The 21,372-nt window shown below is 36.2% G+C and overlaps 1 protein-coding gene across 2 annotated transcripts in view; it reads right to left on the bottom strand.

Moving 5' to 3' along the window:
* LOC134662423 (uncharacterized) overlaps positions 1 to 20,711 on the bottom strand; it is a 107,602-nt gene extending 86,891 nt beyond the window's left edge. Inside the window, exons 1-2 of one of the 2 annotated variants that reach the window (XM_063518643.1) lie at positions 20,585 to 20,711; positions 1,780 to 1,917 (exon numbers count right to left, since the gene is read on the bottom strand). The gene's annotated coding sequence lies outside the window, so the exon portion shown is untranslated. The remainder of the gene's footprint in view (positions 1 to 1,779; positions 1,918 to 20,584) is intronic. The other variant, XM_063518651.1, reaches the window with a different exon arrangement.
* Between the last annotated feature and the right edge of the window lie 661 nt (positions 20,712 to 21,372).

The raw sequence follows: 21,372 nt of genomic DNA, 5'->3' as shown, positions 1-21,372 counted from the left end.
GAAATTACTTTTCCTGTCTTATAATAATATACCCATATACAAAGTTTCAAGTCCCACACTCACAAAAATATTTGATCTCCATACAAACTTTCAACCCCTTTTTCACCACCTTGGGGGATGAATTTTCGAAAACACTGAAATTACTTTTCTTGTTTTTTAATATAATACATTTTTACAAAGTTTTAAATTCCTAGCTTAAAATAAAACTTGAACCCCATACAACCTTTCATCCCCTTTTTAACCCCCTTAGGGGTTGAATTTTTCAAAATCGCTTCTTATCTCTTGTACACTTTATAAATGCAACCTAGTGTGCAAATTTCAACTTTCTAGCTTTTGTAGTTTCGGCTCTGCGTTGATGAATCAGTCAGTCAGTCAGTCAGTCAGGACACTTGCATTTATATATATAGATAACCACGGAAATTCTCAAAACGGAAATTTAAATTGAATGCTGAAAAATGAAATCCTCCGGCTAACTAGAAATAGTTTTATTTTTTAAACTTTATTGCACAAAAGAAAACTTATCGTACAAAAGGCGGACTTAATGCAAGAAGGCATTCTTTACCAGTCAACGTTAACCTTTAACGTAAATTGTAAAATATTCCTTGGAAAAATAAAATAAAATGGACACAATCGTGAGATATTCAGGCATGGGGTAGCAGGCTAACGTGATGACACTCATAGGAGCTATATATGTAGTAGCTGAACCTTCACCCGATACCGTATTCATACGAGATTGTATAAATTATTTGGGATTTTCAAAGTTCATGCCTACAGAGCTCGACTTGTTGACTCGCAGAGTAAAGTTTAAATCATGAATAAACATGCACACGCCGAGGGTTTATTAAAGAGAAGTTCATTTAATTTGTGAAATTCACATTAGGTTTTTTGTTTACATATAAATCTTAGTCTTGGTGAAATAATAGGTACTATTAGTAAAAAATATACTATCTTGATATTCAAACAATTAAGTATAAAATCAAATAAGGGATCGAAGTTCCATAATAGATTTTCTTAAATAAAATAACAAAACGCTTTATTTGATCAGTCGAAGTGATTAGGATAATGTACCTAGTAATTTGCAATACCTAAGTAGGTACGTGACATTTCTACAATGAAAAATACGTTAATGTAAAGAAGAAATTCCATATTTATATACATTAATCAACTATATATTTGTTCAGGAGGGGTTTAGAAAAGTTATATAACTTAAAGGCGAAAAACGCAAACTTTATTACCGAGATATTAAATTACTTTGCTAAATTGAAGGAGTCAAAAAAATCTACTTAAGATTAGTTTTCACCAAGACGTCGAGGAAAACCAGTTGATGCTAAATAAAATAATGTCAATTCAATCAGTAGTGCATTATTGTGTATACAGTGTGTGGCCTACAACACGGGCGAATAATTAAAACGTAGATTCTACTCCTCAAACAATAAAACTTTTGTTCAACAACTTTTTGAAATTATGTAGTCTTAAAATTGTCCCTTTTTCAAACAAACTAAATAATATTTTCAATGTACTTTAAATTCCGTCTAATTGACATTGCCCGTCAGTCTTGTCACCGTACAGGCATAATCAATTTCGTAATACATTGCGTGTTCGAATAAATTTTAAAGTGTTTTAAAATACAAACCACAAGTTATTTTTAAAAGTCGCTGAACAAACATTGTCTAGTTTGAGGAGTAGAATCTACGTTTTAATTTTTCGCCCGTGTTGTAGACCACACACTGTATATATTTGCTTGGTCTAATATCAAACGCAACCCTTTAAAATAGTTACCTTTCATCGTGCATCGGTTCATCCATTTCAAAAGTTTATTATCGTGAAAATATGCAGAGCGCCGCTACTATTTTCGAAGGCACCGGCCGGTTGGCGCGAATGCTCTTCAAGATGAAACTTCCTTTCGAGACAGCCGACCTGAAATGTTCAATGTAAATGTACTTTCAACTCCACGCCGTGCTGTGTCCGTTGAATTTGAGAGTTTGCGAAATTGAATTTATACTTGAATTGCAATAAGTGTGATGTTTATTGAGATAGACACATTGCAAATGGTAATCGAATATTTTAAGGCGGGCGTCTTGTAAGAGTTATATGAAATGAATAGGTATTCTCGATAGTGACGCAACGAGTTCGGAAGAGTTTAAGTGTAAAATGAACTTTCACCTAAAGGCTGTTAAATGTATATAACGCCAAGTAACTAATATGAACCTTGAAGGTCAAACTGAAGTCTGGTTTTATCATATTATTTTACCAGAAAAAATATCTTGACTACTTAAAATGTTGATGGTTGAAGCGATTTGCTTAAAGAAAATAAGTTTAATCAATAATCAATTTTTGCTACTTAGCATATCAACAACATACAGAATAATGCATTGAATCTATCTAATACCTTTAAACGAGCCATTCATGCATATTTATTTATTTCGGGGATCTCGGAAACGGCTCTAACGATTTCGATGAAATTTGGTATATGGGGGTTTTCGGGGGCGATAAATCGATCTAGCTAGGTCTTATCTCTGGAAAAACGCTATTTTTTATATTCTATATGTTTTCCGAGCAAAGCTCGGTGTGCCAGATATTTAGGTATTAAGCGAAACTACTGACGCACAAAATTTGAAATATCATGCTTCAAATGCTTCCTGGGTAAGCGATAGCGCAGGTAAATATTCAGAACCTTCATAAAGGCCCCGATCAACTAGTTGTACCGTATAACATCGCGTCATTTCTGAACTTGTTAGGTTAGGGATTTAATGCCTGACCACGAAGCTGCAATATAGCAAGATTGGCGGCAAAGTTCAAGGCACGCTATTGTATTTATTATACGTCCTCTACAAGTAATTAGTAACACTCTCTGTAAGTTTAACTGTTAGGTAGCTATTACGAAGCGATACTAGGTTGACTCGCGTAAATTCTACGGAGGGTGTAGCAAAACTAGCAAATGACAAATTTGGCAATGTTTCAAACTAATTCGGTACTTAGGTCAAAGTTTGTGAATGTGATTATGAAAGGATTAGACTCCTATATTTATACGAAGACTTTTCGCAACAACTAGTATCGAATTAATGCAAGTATATTTAATGTAATTAGTCAAGGACTGTCTTTAATGTAGTGGGACGTACGGGTATATATGCCGAAGTTATTTTATACTGATTCAAACTATCAAGTAGGAGTACACATAACACAGTATAGGTAGGTGTTGTAAATGCATTTTTGCCTGCCGGTTTTACCTAGGTATAATATAAGGAGCGTATTTATTTGTACTGTAAAAAACAAACTGTTGGACACAGAACACAATCGCCTCTTCGCCCCCGTTAACAAGTAACAAATGGGCGCAGTGGGCAGAACACGCGATCCATCATGGCGCCGACACTGAAAGAAACCTTGATTTATTTAGCGAAATGCACCGGAAAATCAACTAACCGGACTTATTATTTGCTGGACTGATGTTGTAGTTTCGAAATTTTAGGGGCTCGTAATTTTTCGTCAGTCAGAAAAAAACAATAAGGAGCCGCAAATTGCCCACAAAACGGCTAGTCATACTCGTCATGTGTTATAAGGAGTTCAACTCGTGCAACGGCCAAGTCTTGGACCGTCTTGTGTATGTATGCACCTACGAGTTCAGGGGCGTATTTAGGGCCTAGGGCCATCCGGGCCATGGCCCGGGGGCCAAACCTCAGGGGCGGCATGGGGCGGCATATGCCGCCCCTAGCGGATTGCATTTTGTTTTTCTTCCTTGACTTTTGGGGCGGCGAAACGTATTGGCCCGGGGCGCCAAATTTCAAAATACGCCCCTGCCTACGACATATATAGGTATATCTACATTAATACATCATTACGAAGCTTTCCAATTACTAAGTGTAAATGTAAGTCCTGCGTTGACCATAAACATAAATTGTGTAACACAATAATGGACACCCACAATTTACGTCGTACCTTTCCCGACTATGTTCATTAATTATGGAAAATTATCAGTTTATTATCCAATGATCATAACGTTACAAAACTTAACATTGACGTTATTCAATAAGTATTTAAACACAGTCCTGTTGACAGAACGTTGATTGGAAATGTGAAAACAGATAAAATGGAAATGCTATTGAATTGCGGCAGGCGGTTAACTATTATGGCCAGCCTGTGAGTTATTCTGTTCCCAACAGTTTTCATCGCATTCATTTGTTTTTGAAGTATTTTTTTGCGGTATCAGGCGATTCAATATGAGACTTTAATGATTCGGGTTTTTAAAATGTTCTTTTAGCGACGATACAGTGAGAGTGTTATGTACTTTCTTAAAACCATAATCAACCCTCGCGCTGTCTCATCAACTCTATGTAATCATTGTATTTTTTAATAACACAATTTAATGAGCATTCACCCCAATGAAGTGGTGTAATCTATCCACGTTCAATTAGTGACGGCCTTCTTCAAATGTAATGTAAACCAATTTAGAATAATCGATTCGAGAAAGCCAGCTCAGATGATTATGCGAAGTACAGACCACACCGCACCGGCTCTAGAATCCTAATCCAATTAGAGAGATTAATTAACCGAAAATTATGCAAACCATTAGAGGAATTTTGATCGGGAAACCGACTCGAATTATTTCGCAGAGCCCGCAACATGCTTGCGGCATTGTATGAAATCCCGAGTAAATGTTGCGGACACAGCTTACATCCTAGCAGACGTGTCAGGATGGATGAGACCATCTTCCTTTCGGATGCGGATCCGCACGCCGCTCCGGTGTGAGAGCGAGACATCCTGATATACGACGTGCATGCGCTTAAACTGAAGCGGCACGACGTTTGGACCCACAACCGTACATACCTAATAATGACCTTATAAAAAGCAATGGAAAAATAGATATCGTTGGCTAAGAGTGTAAACCTGCTAAATCTATTTTTTAATTTGATTTATTTTTAACTTTAAACTATATAGGTATACAAGTAGGGTACAAATACTCTATTTTCAAAAATGGATTTATCTGGTTTACACTCTTAGCCAAATTATAATTATCATAGCATAAAAGAAGAAAAACGTGTTCATTTGGAAAAAAAAATATAAACATGTACGAGTATGGGGTAACTATGCCTTTTATCTCTTATATCTTTGCAATTGGGTACTTTCCTCTAATTAAAATAAATTATTTCACACCGTGCACGAAATAAAGCACCAGATAATTCTTAGAAAAACAAAAGAAGTTATTTTTAAACACTATAAAAAGTAGGCGAGTTGACCGTGACGTCACTACACACGTTTTCATATAAATTCCATATTGGCAAATCGTTTTGACAGTTCTAAAAAAAAGCTGATTTGACTAGTAGGAAAGTAACCAATTACTTCTACTCTTTTTTAACTATAATACTTTGCAACCCTGGTGGTGCTGGTGAAACCCAGTTGAAACGGCGGCATTTTTTTTTTTTTCAATTTATTTGGGACAAAAAACAGTAACACACAGGGTTAAGACACAGAAATAGAATACAAAGGGTAATAAAGTGTGAGACCAACAACATCGTCCACAGATTACTAGATTACCTACTGATAAATCTAAAATATATAGCGCTAGGTAACAACATAAAGCTAAAAGTAACAAAGCTACGATTACAAAATAGGTTTGTGAATACATACAGTAACAAATTCATATTAGCAGGAGTAGTCTATACAATGTAACGAGCGAGTAAAAACAGTTAAAACAGCATGGCCCATCGGAGCAACATTTTAATTATGTTTTGTTTGAAGCGACTGAATCAAATTATTTTTATACACATTATCAGACATCATGAAAATGTCAATTTCATTAAAATACAAATTGTGACATTTAACCAGCCTGTATATGGGATCACGTTCTCCAGCGTGGGTGCGGCAGCGCGAGTCTGCAAACAGCTGGTGCTTGCGCGCAGCGCGCTCCCGCGCCCGCGTCGGTACGCGATAGCTAATAGCGCCGCTCAGGCTGGGACAGTCGAATTTGTTGTGGCAAAGGTTATATAGGACCATCGCATCCAGGAGGAGGCGTCGGTTTTGTAAGTTGAGTAATTTGTACGTATCGAGAAGCTGTTGGTAACTTAAACGCGAACGGTAACATCGGAAATGCATGGCACGCAAGAATTTCTTTTGAACAGTCCATGGTCTAATAAAACATGGTCTTCTCTTCCCAGAGTGTCACTTGCCTACGTCACAATAACATTGCCACTTTATTTCAACATAACATGTTACATGGGTACATTATATCTATGGTTAACAAGTTAAAATATTTCTTTATAATTTTATAATTTTCATTTATATGTATTTTATCTTAAATTTTACAATAACACGTAATTTTTAATTATTCGTTAGCAATATCTTCCGATTCACGAAAGAAATTTCAGACGTTCGGGTAATTCTGTTTACACTACTGGCAACACAGGATAGCGCTGTCACATTTGACAATCCGCCATTTTGTCCCTGACCGTCATCCTTGTCGAACGCGTGTTAATTGTTATTTCCTTCTCGCTCAGTGTCAGCAGTCGCAGTGTTTTCCAAACTTTTCACGTCGTAAGCTTGGTAATGAATGTTTTGTTACGAAAATGGTTGGCTGCTCTATTCGGAACTGTAAAAGTAGGAGTGAAAAGTGCAGTATAGATTTGTTTTAATTTACTGTTTCTACATGAATAACTTAAAATTAATGCCGCTAAAATAATTTTCAGCGTTGGTTAAAATTCTCCCACATTTTAAAGTTTGAAAACCTGTAAACAGCATGATGACGTAGGCAAGTGACAGTTAGGTCATTCGCGAATCTCGGAAGAGAGTACCAGGCGGAGTATATTATTATACCATGGAACAGTCTCTATTGAGCTTTTGTACTTATTGTAGAAAGGATTCCATATCGACACGGCGTATTCAATTTGTGACTTGTGACCTAACCAGCGACTTATATAAATAGAGGTAAGTTGAGGGTTGATTTAAACTTTCACGATTTTTACACATTATTAAATTATACAACGGGACTTAATCGCGTATCTAAGTTTTAAGATTTACCCCCGACGTTTCGAGGACGGCGTTGTCCCCGTGGTCTCGGAGAAGACTGGCTTAAGTTGACATCAGCATCGTCTAACCGCGCGAGTTTTTCGAACTACCCGCACTTGGTCTTGTTTATCCGCTTGAACGTTTTGCGCACTAGGGATGTCACTCTGTCGACACACAACACTAACGATATTCGATTTATCGACTGTCGATATTCGTTGTCGTTCGTTGTTTGTTGTTGTTTATCCAGTCATTAGTAAATGTAAGCGTAAACGAATATCGACAGTCGATAAATCGAATATCGTTAGTGTTGTGTGTCGACAGAGTGACATCCCTAGTGCGCAAAACGTTCAAGCGCATAAACAAGACCAAGTGCGGGTAGTTCGAAAAACTCGCGCGGTTAGACGATGCTGATGTCAACTTAAGCCAGTCTTCTCCGAGACCACGGGGACAACGCCGTCCTCGAAACGTCGGGGGTAAATCTTAAAACTTAGATACGCGATAAAGTCCCGTTGTATAATTTAATAAGTTGAGGGTTGTTTAAAATCCATTCCGAGACGCATAATAAGACCGTACATTTTATATGCTTTACCGATAATATGGCTGATATGACAATCTAAATGTAGTTTTGAGTCTAAATTGACATCAAGATCTTTTATTACCGAGACTTTTTCGAGAGTCGATCCGCTAAGGGTGTAGGAAGTGGGAAAGGCGTGGGGTTTCTTGGTAAAAGTAATTTGTTTGCATTTAGGCAAGCTGAAACCCAATTTATTTTTATGACAATACTCGCTGAATCTGTTTCAATCACTTTGGAATTTGAGACGGTCCTCTTCGTTTTCAACAATATGGTAGATTTTAAGATCATCGGCGTAGAGTAGAAAGTTACAAAATTTAAAACAACTGTCTATGTCATTAATGAATAGAGTGAATAACAAAGGCCCTAATATAGATCCTTGTGGGACTCCAGAAGTTACATGGACACACTTAGACTCATATCCGTTGACTGCAACTTTTTGTGTGCGGTTTGTAATGTATGACTTAAACCATCTCCACAAGTTTCCACGTATGCCGTTGAAGTATATTTTTTGTAATAGGGTTTGTGATCTACTCTATCGAAAGCTTTGCAGAAGTCCGTGTATATACTATCAACACGTTTATTTACGTCCAAACTTCTGAATAGGTATGAGGTATATAGAATTAGGTTTGTTGTTGTTGATCTTTTCTTAACAAAGCCATGTTGCTGCGGGAGGATAATGTTGTGTAAACTTGGATAAAGCGCATCATGAACTAGTTTTTCGAAAAGTTTGGATAATACGGGAAGAAGAGAAATAGGCCGGTAATTTTTTACTTCTTTCTTGGAACCTCCCTTGTGGACAGGGACAACTCTTGCGATTTTCCAGACGTCAGGAAAGGTACCTTCTTTGAGGCAGCTATTATAAATGTGATACAGAGGATGTGTAATATTGTCAGCTACATTTTTTAGGAATATTGGGGGGATGTTATCAGAACCAGAACTTTTCGATGTATCAACAGTTTTCAGTGCACTATGACAAGATGGATCGGTATGTGAACATCATTAAGATGAACATTAGATGGGCTAGTTGTTAATCCGTGAGGATCTAAGTGAGGGGAAGTATTAGAAGGTGTAAAAACAGATTGAAAGAAGTCAGAAAATAAGTCACACACCTTGGCGGGGTCACTGGTGGTTACGTCGTTGTAAGAAACGGTGGTGGGGATATTTGTAGTTCCACGCTTATTAGCAACAAATGTCCAGAAGTACTTAATGTTGGTTTGAATGCTTGTTTCCACTAATTTTAAGTACGAGTAAGCATTATAACAAACAGTTGACTGCCTTTTAAACCTTTCCCTGTAAACTGAAAAAGTTTCATAGTCGTTTTGATTTTGATATTTTTTCCACTTTATCCAGGCCTTTTTTATTATTATTAAATATATGTTTTAAGGCAGGAGTGAACCACACAGGAAAACGTGAGGGATAAACAGGTTTTAGAAGAACAGTTTTTTTTATTATCGTGTATAATTCTTCATAAAATGTCTGTACCGCCTGTTCCGCATTGAGACCTAACAATAAACTATTCCAGTTAACGGTAGACAATTCCATATTTATGGCATTGTAATCTGCTTTGTAGAATAACAGTTTAGGGGTATTGCTTATATTAGTTGTATTATTACTGGTTATTAAAGGGGTTAGTATGGCAAGTGGTGGGTGATGCGGGTCAACTGGCACAAGCGGTACAGGTGCCAATGCGCACTTACAATCAGCGTCGTTAGAAAAAAACAAATCTAGTATACGATTATTAAGGTTTTTATGAGTGTTTATTTGAAAAGAACCTGTGATGGCCATAAAATTACGAACACAGTCATTTTGTGGGACTTGTGGAGCATTAATATCAGGCGTGCAGCAAGGGCCCACTGGAACCCAGTTTAATGTAGGTAAGTTATAATCCCCTAAAACCCAGTAACCACTAACCGAAGGAGAAAGTAGCATAGCTTCTAGATATTCAAGTGTGTAGCATATGTTTCTAGTTTTTCATTGGGAGGGATATAGGTAGCACTAATGACGTATTTATGGTTCCGGTTCACTGGTAGTTCAAGTAGGACGTGATCAACAATAGGGCTGGTCGGCGCCGGCACGGCACGCGCGGCGCCGGCGGGAGCGACGTATGGTGCCGCGCCGAGCTCGCGACGCGCCGCCACAAGCACGCCGCCGCCGTCGCGCCGTCCAGTGCCGACGCGGTCCCTGTCGCTTCGAAACACAGAATATCGCAGGTCTATGAATTCACTATCGGCAATGTCGGGATGTAACCATGTCTCAGTTAGGATCACAATGTCAAAAGAATGGGATAGGATATTCATGTACAAAGAATGTAATTTAGATCTTAACCCTCTGCAGTTTTGGTAATAAATAGATAGACTATTACTCATGTTCAGATACAATTACAATTAAGATAAAAATAATGAAATTATATCACGGTAGACCCGTTCATACCAATCATTAAATATGTGTACCTACAAAACGCTAGAGTTTAATTATGTACTTTATTCACTACCAATAGAATGACTGACAGCAATATTCAAATAATGTTTATTTAGGAAACCAGAACCACAGAGTGTTCTTAAATACTGGTCTATCTAATACCTTTAAACGAGCCATTCTTGGTTATTTATATATTTATTTATTTATTTATTTATATATATATATATATATATGTCGGAGCGAGACACCAGAAAGACGTATTGCAGCATTACAGTTCATAGTTAGACGCCTGTATAAAATCGATTAGCAATGTTTGGCTACGTATTATTTGCTTGTAACGAAATAATAAAGTTGCGCAGAGAGTATAATCCGCCATCTATTGGTGTATTGTTGAACGAAAATGACAGGTAGAAGGCTTTGGAACGTCAAGAGGCGTATCTTGAGTGAACGTAGGCACGAGCAGGCATTTTTGTCGTTATGTTGGTAGACTGGTCAGGCAGGTTTACCAACTTGAATTTGAGGCGGGAGTAGTTGGCTCCGCCGCTGGGACTGGCTTCCTTCTTCTTGATCGGACCGCGCTAGAGATCGGACGTTAGCCAAGCTCGTGCCTAATTCGCTACGTTCCTGAAGGCTTACACCTGAAGGATTATTCTGAAAGCTTATAGATTCTCACGTTCTTTAACCGTTTAGCTAAGTGTTTTATTCCAAGTGTTATTTTGATTTCTTATGTGCCATTATAAGCTTACTTTTGTAAAATAAAGAAACTATGTGTTGTTTTGAAAAGATGTGTCCCGCCGAGTTTGTTGCCGGGTTAAATCTTCTCGGGTCAGAGGTGTAGGGTTGGAACCGGTTTAGTTTGACTGAAATAAAGATTTGAACGATTTCATGTGATCTTTTTATTTTCAATTTAACCAGTCAACATTCTAATAGCAATTAGTTCTTTTCATCATTTAGTACTGAAATATAGTAGGCACTAGTATGGTTAATGAGTCCGAATGTTTATTTCATGCGTTGGTAGCATACCTACTATTTTGGCTGTGAAGTAATACATCTAGGTACTACCCCCACGCGCCCACCGCCATCGGGACCATCCGTCGCCGACATATATATATATATATATATCGGGGATCTCGGAAACGGCTCTAACGATTTCGATGAAATTTGCTATATGGGGGTTTTCGGGGGCGAAAAATCGATCTAGGTCTTATCTCTGGGAAAACGCGCATTTTCGAGTTTTTATATGTTTTCCGAGCGAAGCTCGGTCACCCAGATATTGTTATTTAATTAAATTAATTTGTTACCATTTTGTTTTCATTCAAAATAAGTTTTTCTGCTGTTGTAATAAATAAATTACTATTGGCGAGTCTATTGGCTTAAAACGCTGTGACTATTGCTTTTGATACCCAGTATCGGCATGTAAAGCAAAAATTTACGACTTTGTCAACCCTAAACCGAAATGTATGGACTTATAAATTATGCGATTGAATGTCTTTGGTTTTCAGGGAAAGAACGTTTATGGGTCAATTTCACCAAACGAGCATTTTTGTCTAATTCCCATGGAATTTTGAAATACCAACATTACACAAAAAAAATTATGCTGATAATTTGATAAAAAATATAATAAATATTAATTTTCTTATGGGGTAAAAATATTCATAAAACTATAAAAGTTATTTCAATTTAAAAGTTTGGTCAGGGCACGGGAATTAGTGTGTCCATGGAAATTAGATTTTACTAGCACGTAAATTAGAACATAGCACAGGAATTGTTTTCTTAACTTATTTTGGTAGTTAAAACTATTATTTATGTATATTTTAATCTACAATAATATACTTCGACCATACTGAAGTGGCATCGAATATTTACCTTCTTTAATTTTAGTTTCGGACGACAAATCTACGAAAGTATGATACACTAAAAACTACGTATTTGACTAATCGTTTCCTTGATTTTAATGGCAACTAATCTCTCTTTCTTAGTAAAATATACATATTTCAAAACAATACTTTGAGTAGTTGCGTAAACTTGTCCGCCTTACATACAAAACTATTCATTAAAAAGTGTCATTATGTATCTGCATGTAGATAGGTACAAGGTGTATGATCTGGTATATGGCCGTATAGGAAATGATACTAAGAAATAAATAGGGGCACAGAGAGAAGAAGTTATTGTGTAAGTTAATCTGAAGAAATCGAATATGCTGCCTTCATAAATTCATAACACAAAAAATTGTTTGACCACATATGAGGTAAGGTGGGGTAAAACTATCACCGGGGTAAGACTATCACAGACAGACAGACATGACGAATCCATAAGGGTTCCGTTTTTTGCCATTTGGCTACGGAACCCTAATAAGGTATCTAATAGTATTACGGTTTTAATACCCCCTGGCACTGATTAAAATAACCGACTTGGTCTTGATCTCAAAACTTTTTTATAGTAGAACTGCGTTGCGAGACTTGCATCTTTTTACATGTAATGTTTTTGATAGGATCCCATCTCTTTTTGTAGGCTGTCCTTCTTTTCAGGTAATCATACCCATACCATACTGATACTATGTATACACATATATCATAACTATACACATCTTTATACATACTCACATCGTACATCGTAGTGTACCTTTACTTTCCCTACTAGTTGTAAGAACTAAAAGGTAAATTTGTTATCGCATATATTTCTAGGATTACAAACTTATTTATGCAGTTATTAGATCTTTAGAACATGACTAATATTGCAGTATTACGTTTCAAATTTGGAACTTGTGGGTATGCTAGAAGTACCCTAGAATAATGATGATCGTGAGTAGGGTTTGCTCCCGGGAAATACCGGTACCGAAAGTACCGGGAATTCCCGGGATTTAGAGCCAAGCAAAGAACCGGGATTTCAAAATTAAAATCCCGGTACTCCCGGGATTTTCGGGACTAAAATTTCCGGTACAATATTTGACTGCTTTCTGTTACTTAGCATGAAATATCATGTTTTATAAAGAAAATAAATATATTTTATCAATCTAAGGCTGATAATAATACTTTTACGGCTGACCACTACATTAAAATAAATTTAAAAAAAGTCAATGGGTTTGACAATGCCGACAATATAAAATTGCGTAATTTGATACTTTAAGGGCATACATGTTTGTACGATAAATAATTTTATACGAACAATTAGTTATATCATATTTGTATACTAACTAGAAGCAAAAATAGAGACAATTTTGTAATTAATAAAATACTACTTTTAATTCAAATTCAAACACGGTATAAGAAACTTACATATGATAACGATATTTTAAATGAATTAATAATTCTGGCTGAATAATTTCTTGATTTGTCGTATTGATAGTTCTGTTATTATATGTTCGAAGGTCCACAGCCCATTTTGAACGCATGCGAAAATTATCAATTTTTTTTATTCTTTTTCACAAAACGTCTTACATATTTAAAAAACTGATTTTTGAAAGCAGTCCCGAAAGTACCGAAAATACCAGGAAATCCCGGTTCCCGTTTTTGCCCGGTACCAAAAATTCCGGTTCTTTTAAACAGTACCGGTTCTGCAATCCCTAATCGTGAGTGATTGTGTCAGTGACAAAACTAAGGGATTATAAAGTGCATTAATTCTTAGACTACATGTTCAAATTAAATGTTATTTTGATAGAATGTTATTGAGATTTGATGGTACGGCCGTGCCACTTTGTTTTGCTCGACTTGGCGGCGGCACTGCCGTGCCCCCAGATCCTTTGTCCTTCCCCGGGCCTCAAACTATCTCCATGCCAAATATCATCAACATAATATTGGTTCAGCGGTTTAAGCATGACGAGATAACAGACAGACAGACAGAGATACTTTCGCATTTATAATATAGTAAGAATAGGATATATTTAATTTTTCTTGTATTAGAAAAGCTAATTTATAACAACTAATCTATTAAACGAGCAATTCTTGTATATATTTCGGGGATCTCGGAAACGGCTCTAACGATTTCGATGAAATTTGATCATATATGAGGGTTTTCTGGGGTGAAAAATCGATCTAGCTAGGTGTTATTTCTGGAAACACGCGCATTTTTGAGTTTTTAGGTAGGTATATGTTTTCCAAGCAAAGCTCAGTCTCCCAGATATTTAAACTTTATACGGCATACGCTGTCAGCTGTCAAATTTACAAAAAAAAACATTGCAAATTTGACTCATTTTGTTTCATGTAACCTTAGGTACAGGTATTATAATATGTAATCATTCCAGAAATAGTTTTATGTTTATATAATATTTTAATGTTATAATATGATCAATGAATAAGGTAAGGTGGGGCAAGACTAACAGTACAAGGATTCCATACAAGTGATAGTCTTACCCCGGTGTCGTCTTACCCCACCTTACCTTACGTATTAAAATTGCCCGGGTTATTCGGGTCCACCCTGTATGTACTATAATACTTATACTAACAAACCGTTCACAGATTTTTGTGCATTCTTTAAGATTTCCTTAAATGTAAAATAAAAAGATATACTTCATATTATTATTACATATAATATATATTCAATGCCAATATATATATGTAATAATAATATGATGTAAACATTGCCAATTAACTTACAGTGCCCCCAATAAAAGATTTGTTGACAATATATGTAATACTTTCTAATTCCCGTGCCACTTAATCAGCTGTTTTAGGTAAATATGCTATGGGAATTAGGGCACGGAAATTAGAATTCATAATAAAAAAAATCGCCAAAAATTTAATTCGTGTTTGACCAAACTGTTATGTTATCTCTTACATAAAGATACATAAAGGGCTCCTAAATATGACAATTGTTATTGAAAAGCTATGTGGAAAATAAAATTTATAAGGGGCATCGAAATTAGAAAAAAATTGTCGCCCACCCGGCTTCCGAAATACTTACGCGATTTGCTCGAACACGCCGCGGCTTGACTTACATCCGCTTGCTTTGAGAGACAGCCGAATACTGCCAGTACAGGTGAGGCGGGATACGAGGCGGTTCAAATACAAACGTCGGCTGTCAGAGCCCTTTGAGTTTTGCCAACGAAATTGTACTCGCGCGCTCGGACAAAATTTAAACATCGATCACGAGTTATTTACCACAATGAAGCTAATAGTGTATGTGCTCAGTGATAGTAAATATCATCTAGTTTAAGTATTTGACACTAAATTAGTGATACTAATGTAGAATTTTTCGTAGGATTTTTCATTATGCTCAAAAGTCGATTCCGGACAGGGCACGGGAGTAGTAATTTGAGCCTTTAGGTATTTTTAAGTGTACTCTAAAAACCAACTAATCAGTGAATTCATATGGAACTCGGTGTGAAAGGGTGACTTCTTTATGTAAAAAAAAAATGGTAAGTATTATCTGATGCTAACCCGCGATTTTCATCACGGACAGAAAAAAAATCGTGTTCAGAAATTGACCCTTATATTATAAGAGTTTCGGTCGGATAAGTTACTCGAGACGTATGATTATACGTAATAGAGTTACTTGAACCTACTTCCTTTCCTAAATATCGAAGACGTGATCAGAATAAATAAAACATGATGAAGAATTGAGGAGAAAATATTACTTAGATGTGCTATGTAAGGATTTTTGGCTTCGACATTAATAATTTTTCAAATAATGAGTAGATACTAATAAAAAAAACATGTTATTACATACATCTTGGGCACCATAGGTACACTTCGTGGGGGTAGTTATATTACTCCCTGTACAGAATCGTTGGAATCAGAGGGATTATCGTGGGCTAAAAGTGAATTGTTTTTTTTTCATAGGTATGTAGGCAGGCCTTTTAAAAAAAGGAATGGGTTCTTTTTTATGTAATATTCAATTCTTTTGAATTTTTTTGCGACAGCACGCCTAAAAGTTGGTATTTAATTAAAATTCCGTTTTATTTTATTTTCCATGTATACTACCTCCAACTACTTACTTAATATTCAATAACATTTACCTGGCGGTCTAGCATGACTTGCGTTCTCGCGCGCGACTTCATACTTGAAGTCGCGCAAGATGTATGGAGCAGGGATGTTGCGGATGCAGATTTTTTGACATCCGCGGATGCGGATGCGGATGCGGATTTTTAAAGGCTCACATCCGCGGATGCGGATGCGGATGCGGATGTCAAGATTAGGTACTTAGAAAACGTCAAATATTAAATTTTTAGTATTTTTTTATTAAAAAAAATCAAACGTTTAGTACCTATTTGAGCAAGAATATAGGTGCGTTATATTTAATAAACAGTAACTTCGCCGACTTTTCTGGATCTAGACGATTTCGTTATAGGTAATGACGAAATTACCTAGCACTTACGCCGCCGCTAAGACGTTCCTGTACCGACTTGTTCGACATCCGCATCCGCATAAGCTCCGCATTGATTTTATGCGGATGCGGATGCGGATGCGGATGTTGAAAATAATGCGGATGTTCCGCGGTTGCGGATGCGGATGCGGATGTTCGCAACATCCCTGGTATGGAGTCGCGCGCGAGATCGCAACTCATGCTAGACCGCCTGGTCTATCTAACTGTCTACTCATTTTAGCATCTAAGAGCGCTTAGTATAGTAGTTTATGCAACAGTGATATAATAAGGGTTCTTAAAATTCAAGGGTCGAAGTTACAAAACGAGACGTAGTCGAGTTTTGTAAAAAAAGACCCGAGAATTTTAAGAACCAATTATGAGCTGTTGCATACATTACTTTTTCTATGACAGCTGCAGCAAAAAAAAAAAAAAAAAAAAAAAAAAAAAAAAAAAAAAAAAAAAAAAAAGAGATTATTAAAAAAAGAGATTATTAAAAAAAGAGTTATTATTAAAAAAAAGAGTTGTTATTTAAAAAAAATTGAGTTATTATTTAAAAAAAAAAGAGTTATTATTTAAAAAAAAAAAGAGTTATTATTGTAAATGAAAACATACCTCTTTCAATCAAGATGATCGGAACTTGTATCTTTAAAAAAAATAAAGCAGTTGTATTATACTCATAAGATGACTGCTAGCAGTCATCTTATGAGCCTATAGACAAAGCATTCAAATGACATTGCTTTAGATATCACTGTCAGTCATTTAATTGACACATTTGAGTGCTGGAGTAGAAAAAGAGTATTTAAACGTTGTTTGGACTTTGATCATTGTATCAATGGCCTAACAAAATGTGTTTAATCAATATCTGAGGCTAGTGACCGAGTGGCACGGGTCGATATCACTGTTTCATACCCGCGATCACGATTCAGGCGACACCATAAAACCTGATGCCATTAGAGATTAAAAACTAAACTTACGTACCTATTCGTAAAGTATCAGAATAGTGCTCCATCACGCATAATAGTGCTCAACAACAGTACTCGTAAGCAACATTGGATAATCAGTTTGAACTTGAAATTTATTGCGTGAGAATATTACGATTTACAGTTAGGTAGGTAAATGAATTTTCGAATACCACTTACATATAATACTAGCTTTTGCCCGCAGCTTCGCACGCGCAGGAGACATTTAAAAAAAATTTTTTTTTATGAATTTTGAAAAATCCTTTCTTAGTGGACCCCTAGACCTAAGGAACCTACTTGCCAAATTTGGACTTTCTAGTCCCAGCGGTTTGGGCTGTGCGTTGATTTAAGTCAGTCAGTCAGGTCTTTCACGTTTATATATATAGATTTTCGAATATCACGTCATATATTGATAGTGGTGAGTGGAGCGTGTCAATAAAACGCGACCTGTTGAAACCGAATATTAATTGCTAATTGCTCTTATTAAGTATACGTTATTAAATGAAACCACGTTCATTCAATACCACCCGTTCAATTCGTAAGGCAGTGGTAACATTTCAATCTTAAATTAATATTAGTAGGTACATAATAAAGTCATTAACTAAATAACTAAATTTTTCTACTCCAGCACTCAAATGTGTCAATTAAATGACTGACAGTGATATCTAAAGCAATGTCATTTGAATGCTTTGTCTATAGGCTCATAAGATGACTGCTAGCAGTCATCTTATGAGTATAATACAACTGCTTTATTTTTTTTAAAGATACAAGTTCCGATCATCTTGATTGAAAGAGGTATGTTTTCATTTACAATAATAACTCTTTTTTTTTTTAAATAATAACTCTTTTTTTTTTAAATAATAACTCAATTTTTTTTAAATAACAACTCTTTTTTTTAATAATAACTCTTTTTTTAATAATCTCTTTTTTTAATAATCTCTTTTTTTTTTTTTTTTTTTTTTTTTTTTTTTTTTTTTTTTTTTTTTTGCTGCAGCTGTCATAGAAAAAGTAATGTATGCAACAGCTCATAATTGGTTCTTAAAATTCTCGGGTCTTTTTTTACAAAACTCGACTACGTCTCGTTTTGTAACTTCGACCCTTGAATTTTAAGAACCCTTATTATATCACTGTTGCATAAACTACTATTAACTATTTTATATTATACATATGTATTATGTAACTAACTTTTATTACTACCTAGCATTAAGAACTAGTGTTATTTTTAAATTTGTGAACCTTACGTAACTTTTTAAGGGTTAAGAAAGGTGCCTATGCTCAGGCTGATTTGAAATCACTACCTACATAGTACATATAAAATAAAGTCGGTTCCCGCTGTCTGTCTGTCCATATGTATGCTTAGATCTTTAAAACTACGCAACGGATTTTGATGCGGTGTTTTAGTGTTTCGTACAAAACTTTGTATCCCACACCCTTTCTTAGTTGCTTTTGAGCATTAGCCTATCAGATTTCCACCGCATGGAACCCAAATCGAATGATCGTGTTCAAACAAAAGTTCGGGAAAAAGCATAATCAATCATTTTATTCCAAACGCGGGTGGGGGTGACTGTGATGGAAGCGGGTAGTTTGTAAGTTTCTGATGAGATGTTGAAGTGAAGAAGCAATGCTGTTTGGTATTAGCAAGTGATTAAGTATTTAGAACATAAAACATTAATATAAGAATTATCATAAGACATTGTCATCGACTCTGCAATTAAATATATTTTTTACTTATGATTAACTATGACATACATTTAGAAATAATAATAAAAAAACCGGCCAAGTGCGAGTCGGACTCGCGCACGGAGGGTTCCGCACCATCAACAGAAAATAGAGCAAAACAAGCAAAAAAAACAAGCAAAAAAACGGTCACCCATCCAAGTACTGACCCCGCCCGACGTTGCTTAACTTCGGTCAAAAATCACGTTTGTTGTATGGGAGCCCCACTTAAATCTTTATTTCATTCTGTTTTTAGTATTTGTTGCTATACGGCAACAGAAATAAATTTTCTGTGAAAATTTCAACTGTCTAGCTATCACGGTTCGTGAGATACAGCCTGGTGACAGACGGACGGACGGATGGACGGACGGACGGACGGACGGGCGGACGGACGGACGGACGGACGGACGGACGGACGGACAGCGGAGTCTTAGTAATAATAAAAATAAAATAAATAAAATAAAATAAAATAAAAAGCCTTTTAATTCCTTATTTGAAGTACATAATTTTGCATGCATTCATTATTAGTTATTTTATCAACAGTTAAATTATCACTTAGGTATATCATTTGTTAATATAATGAAAATTAAATTAAAAATTTATTTACTATTATCTATTAATCTAAATTATGTAAGGACCCCTCTTAGGGTGAAGGCCTCCTCCAGTTGTCTCCATTTGTCTCTATCTTGCGCCTCATGTCTCCATCTGTCTCCGCCTATCTGTCTGATCTCGTCAACCCATCGTTCTGTCGGTTTGCCCGACCTTCGCTGGCCTTCAGGGCCTTTCCAGAAGGTGGCTTTATTTGTCCACTTAGTCCTGTCCATTCGAGCCAAGTCTTAGTAATGGGGTCCCGTTTTTACCCTTTGGGTACGGAAAAAGGAGTGCTAAGCTTATACATAGTGTGTGCACATAAATCCTTTAATCCTTTTACCTCCGTGGTTACACTATGTCACACATATAACACCCACGCATGCTTATAATGGCACGTAAAGGGTAACCTTTATTCCGCATTGTTAATAAAATGTGCGGTATTCTGCTAAAAACCTAACGCCTGACAAGCTCTTCTGAACCTATTCTGCACTTTATTACTATAGAGTAAGACTCAAACGATTTCCTTCCGTCGTAGTACGGTTTTCTTTGTCGTTTTATCACAGCATAGTATTTCTTATTAGAGCATGTTTCAATTCTTTTTATTTCATATCAGGCTTCATTCTTCGGTTACTTCGCCTTTGAGAATTCCTTTTCATTACTTTGCCCCGGCTTTCAGAGCAGTCTGTAGCTCCACTATAATAGGTAGAACTCTTATAAAATTACATTGCAAAGTGCCTTGGAAAGTAGCGTGAAGTTTTGCTATTATGTACCGGGAATGTTTGTCATAGACACGCTACGTCGGTATGAAGTAAGTGAAAATGAAAAGCATAGTTTTATACTGTTACTTAAAATGGTTCGTTTTATTAGGTACCGAATTCTTTGTTTCGGCTTTTCTGATAGTTTTACTCATTAAAACTTTTGCTGTATTTTAAAACAAAACTAAGCCTGTAAATTTTGTAACTTTGGAACAACCTTGTAAACTGAACATTTATCAAAACTAAGTTGTTACTCAATTAAAACCGTCACTTACCTACGTTGGGGCAAGAAAATTAGTTGCACCTGTCACTTAACATAAATTCACACAGAATGAAAGTAATCACTTATTTATACATTACACATCACTGTTTAAAAAGTATTATAACAAACAGATCAAAAGTGTTACCTTAGTGCTTGAATAATGTTCTATGAACACAACACAGTAATCGTACCTATTGACTTGGTGAAGTTGCGATGTTTTCCGCGCAGGGCGGTATGAGCGCGAGCGGCCGGCGCAGCGGACCTTCGGGCACTGCCGCAAGTTTGTACAGGACAGAGGCTTCCGCAGGCTTGACGACGAGCTTTGCGGTTATTACTGAAAGGGTTTGGCTTAAGGAGCGTGTAAACTCTCCGCGGATCAACAATGCTATTGTTAGCGTTTAAATTCACGGGACCGCGTAGTCCGCGTATTTTTCAGGTATTCATCAAAGTGTTATTCTTATTTTTCAGCTAATAGGGTGTTGCTGTAGATAGTGGGGTTGGACAAGAGAGGCATACCTAGTAATTTAGGAACAATGAAATTGGAACTTGGTTTGCTGATCTTTTGAACACTTTGTTTAAGTCATAAGCAATATTTACTTATATTACATATTTTTCTGAGCCGGACTGGACTTCATCACATTTAATATGCTAAATTAGCTGCGGGTATCTAACGATGCAAAACTCGTTAACGAGACGAAAATTCATGAAATTTCATGGCGAGCTGGACAGGAACAAATGGATTTGGCTACCATATTTTTTTCGCAATATCACGAATCTTTGTGCACTGTTTACTTTTGTATG

This window comes from Cydia amplana, chromosome 1 (assembly GCF_948474715.1).
Source record: "Cydia amplana chromosome 1, ilCydAmpl1.1, whole genome shotgun sequence".
Classification (NCBI taxonomy): Eukaryota; Metazoa; Arthropoda; class Insecta; order Lepidoptera; family Tortricidae; genus Cydia; species Cydia amplana.
Note: the sequence above shows the minus strand (reverse complement) of the source record. Positions and strands in the feature narration are given on the sequence as shown.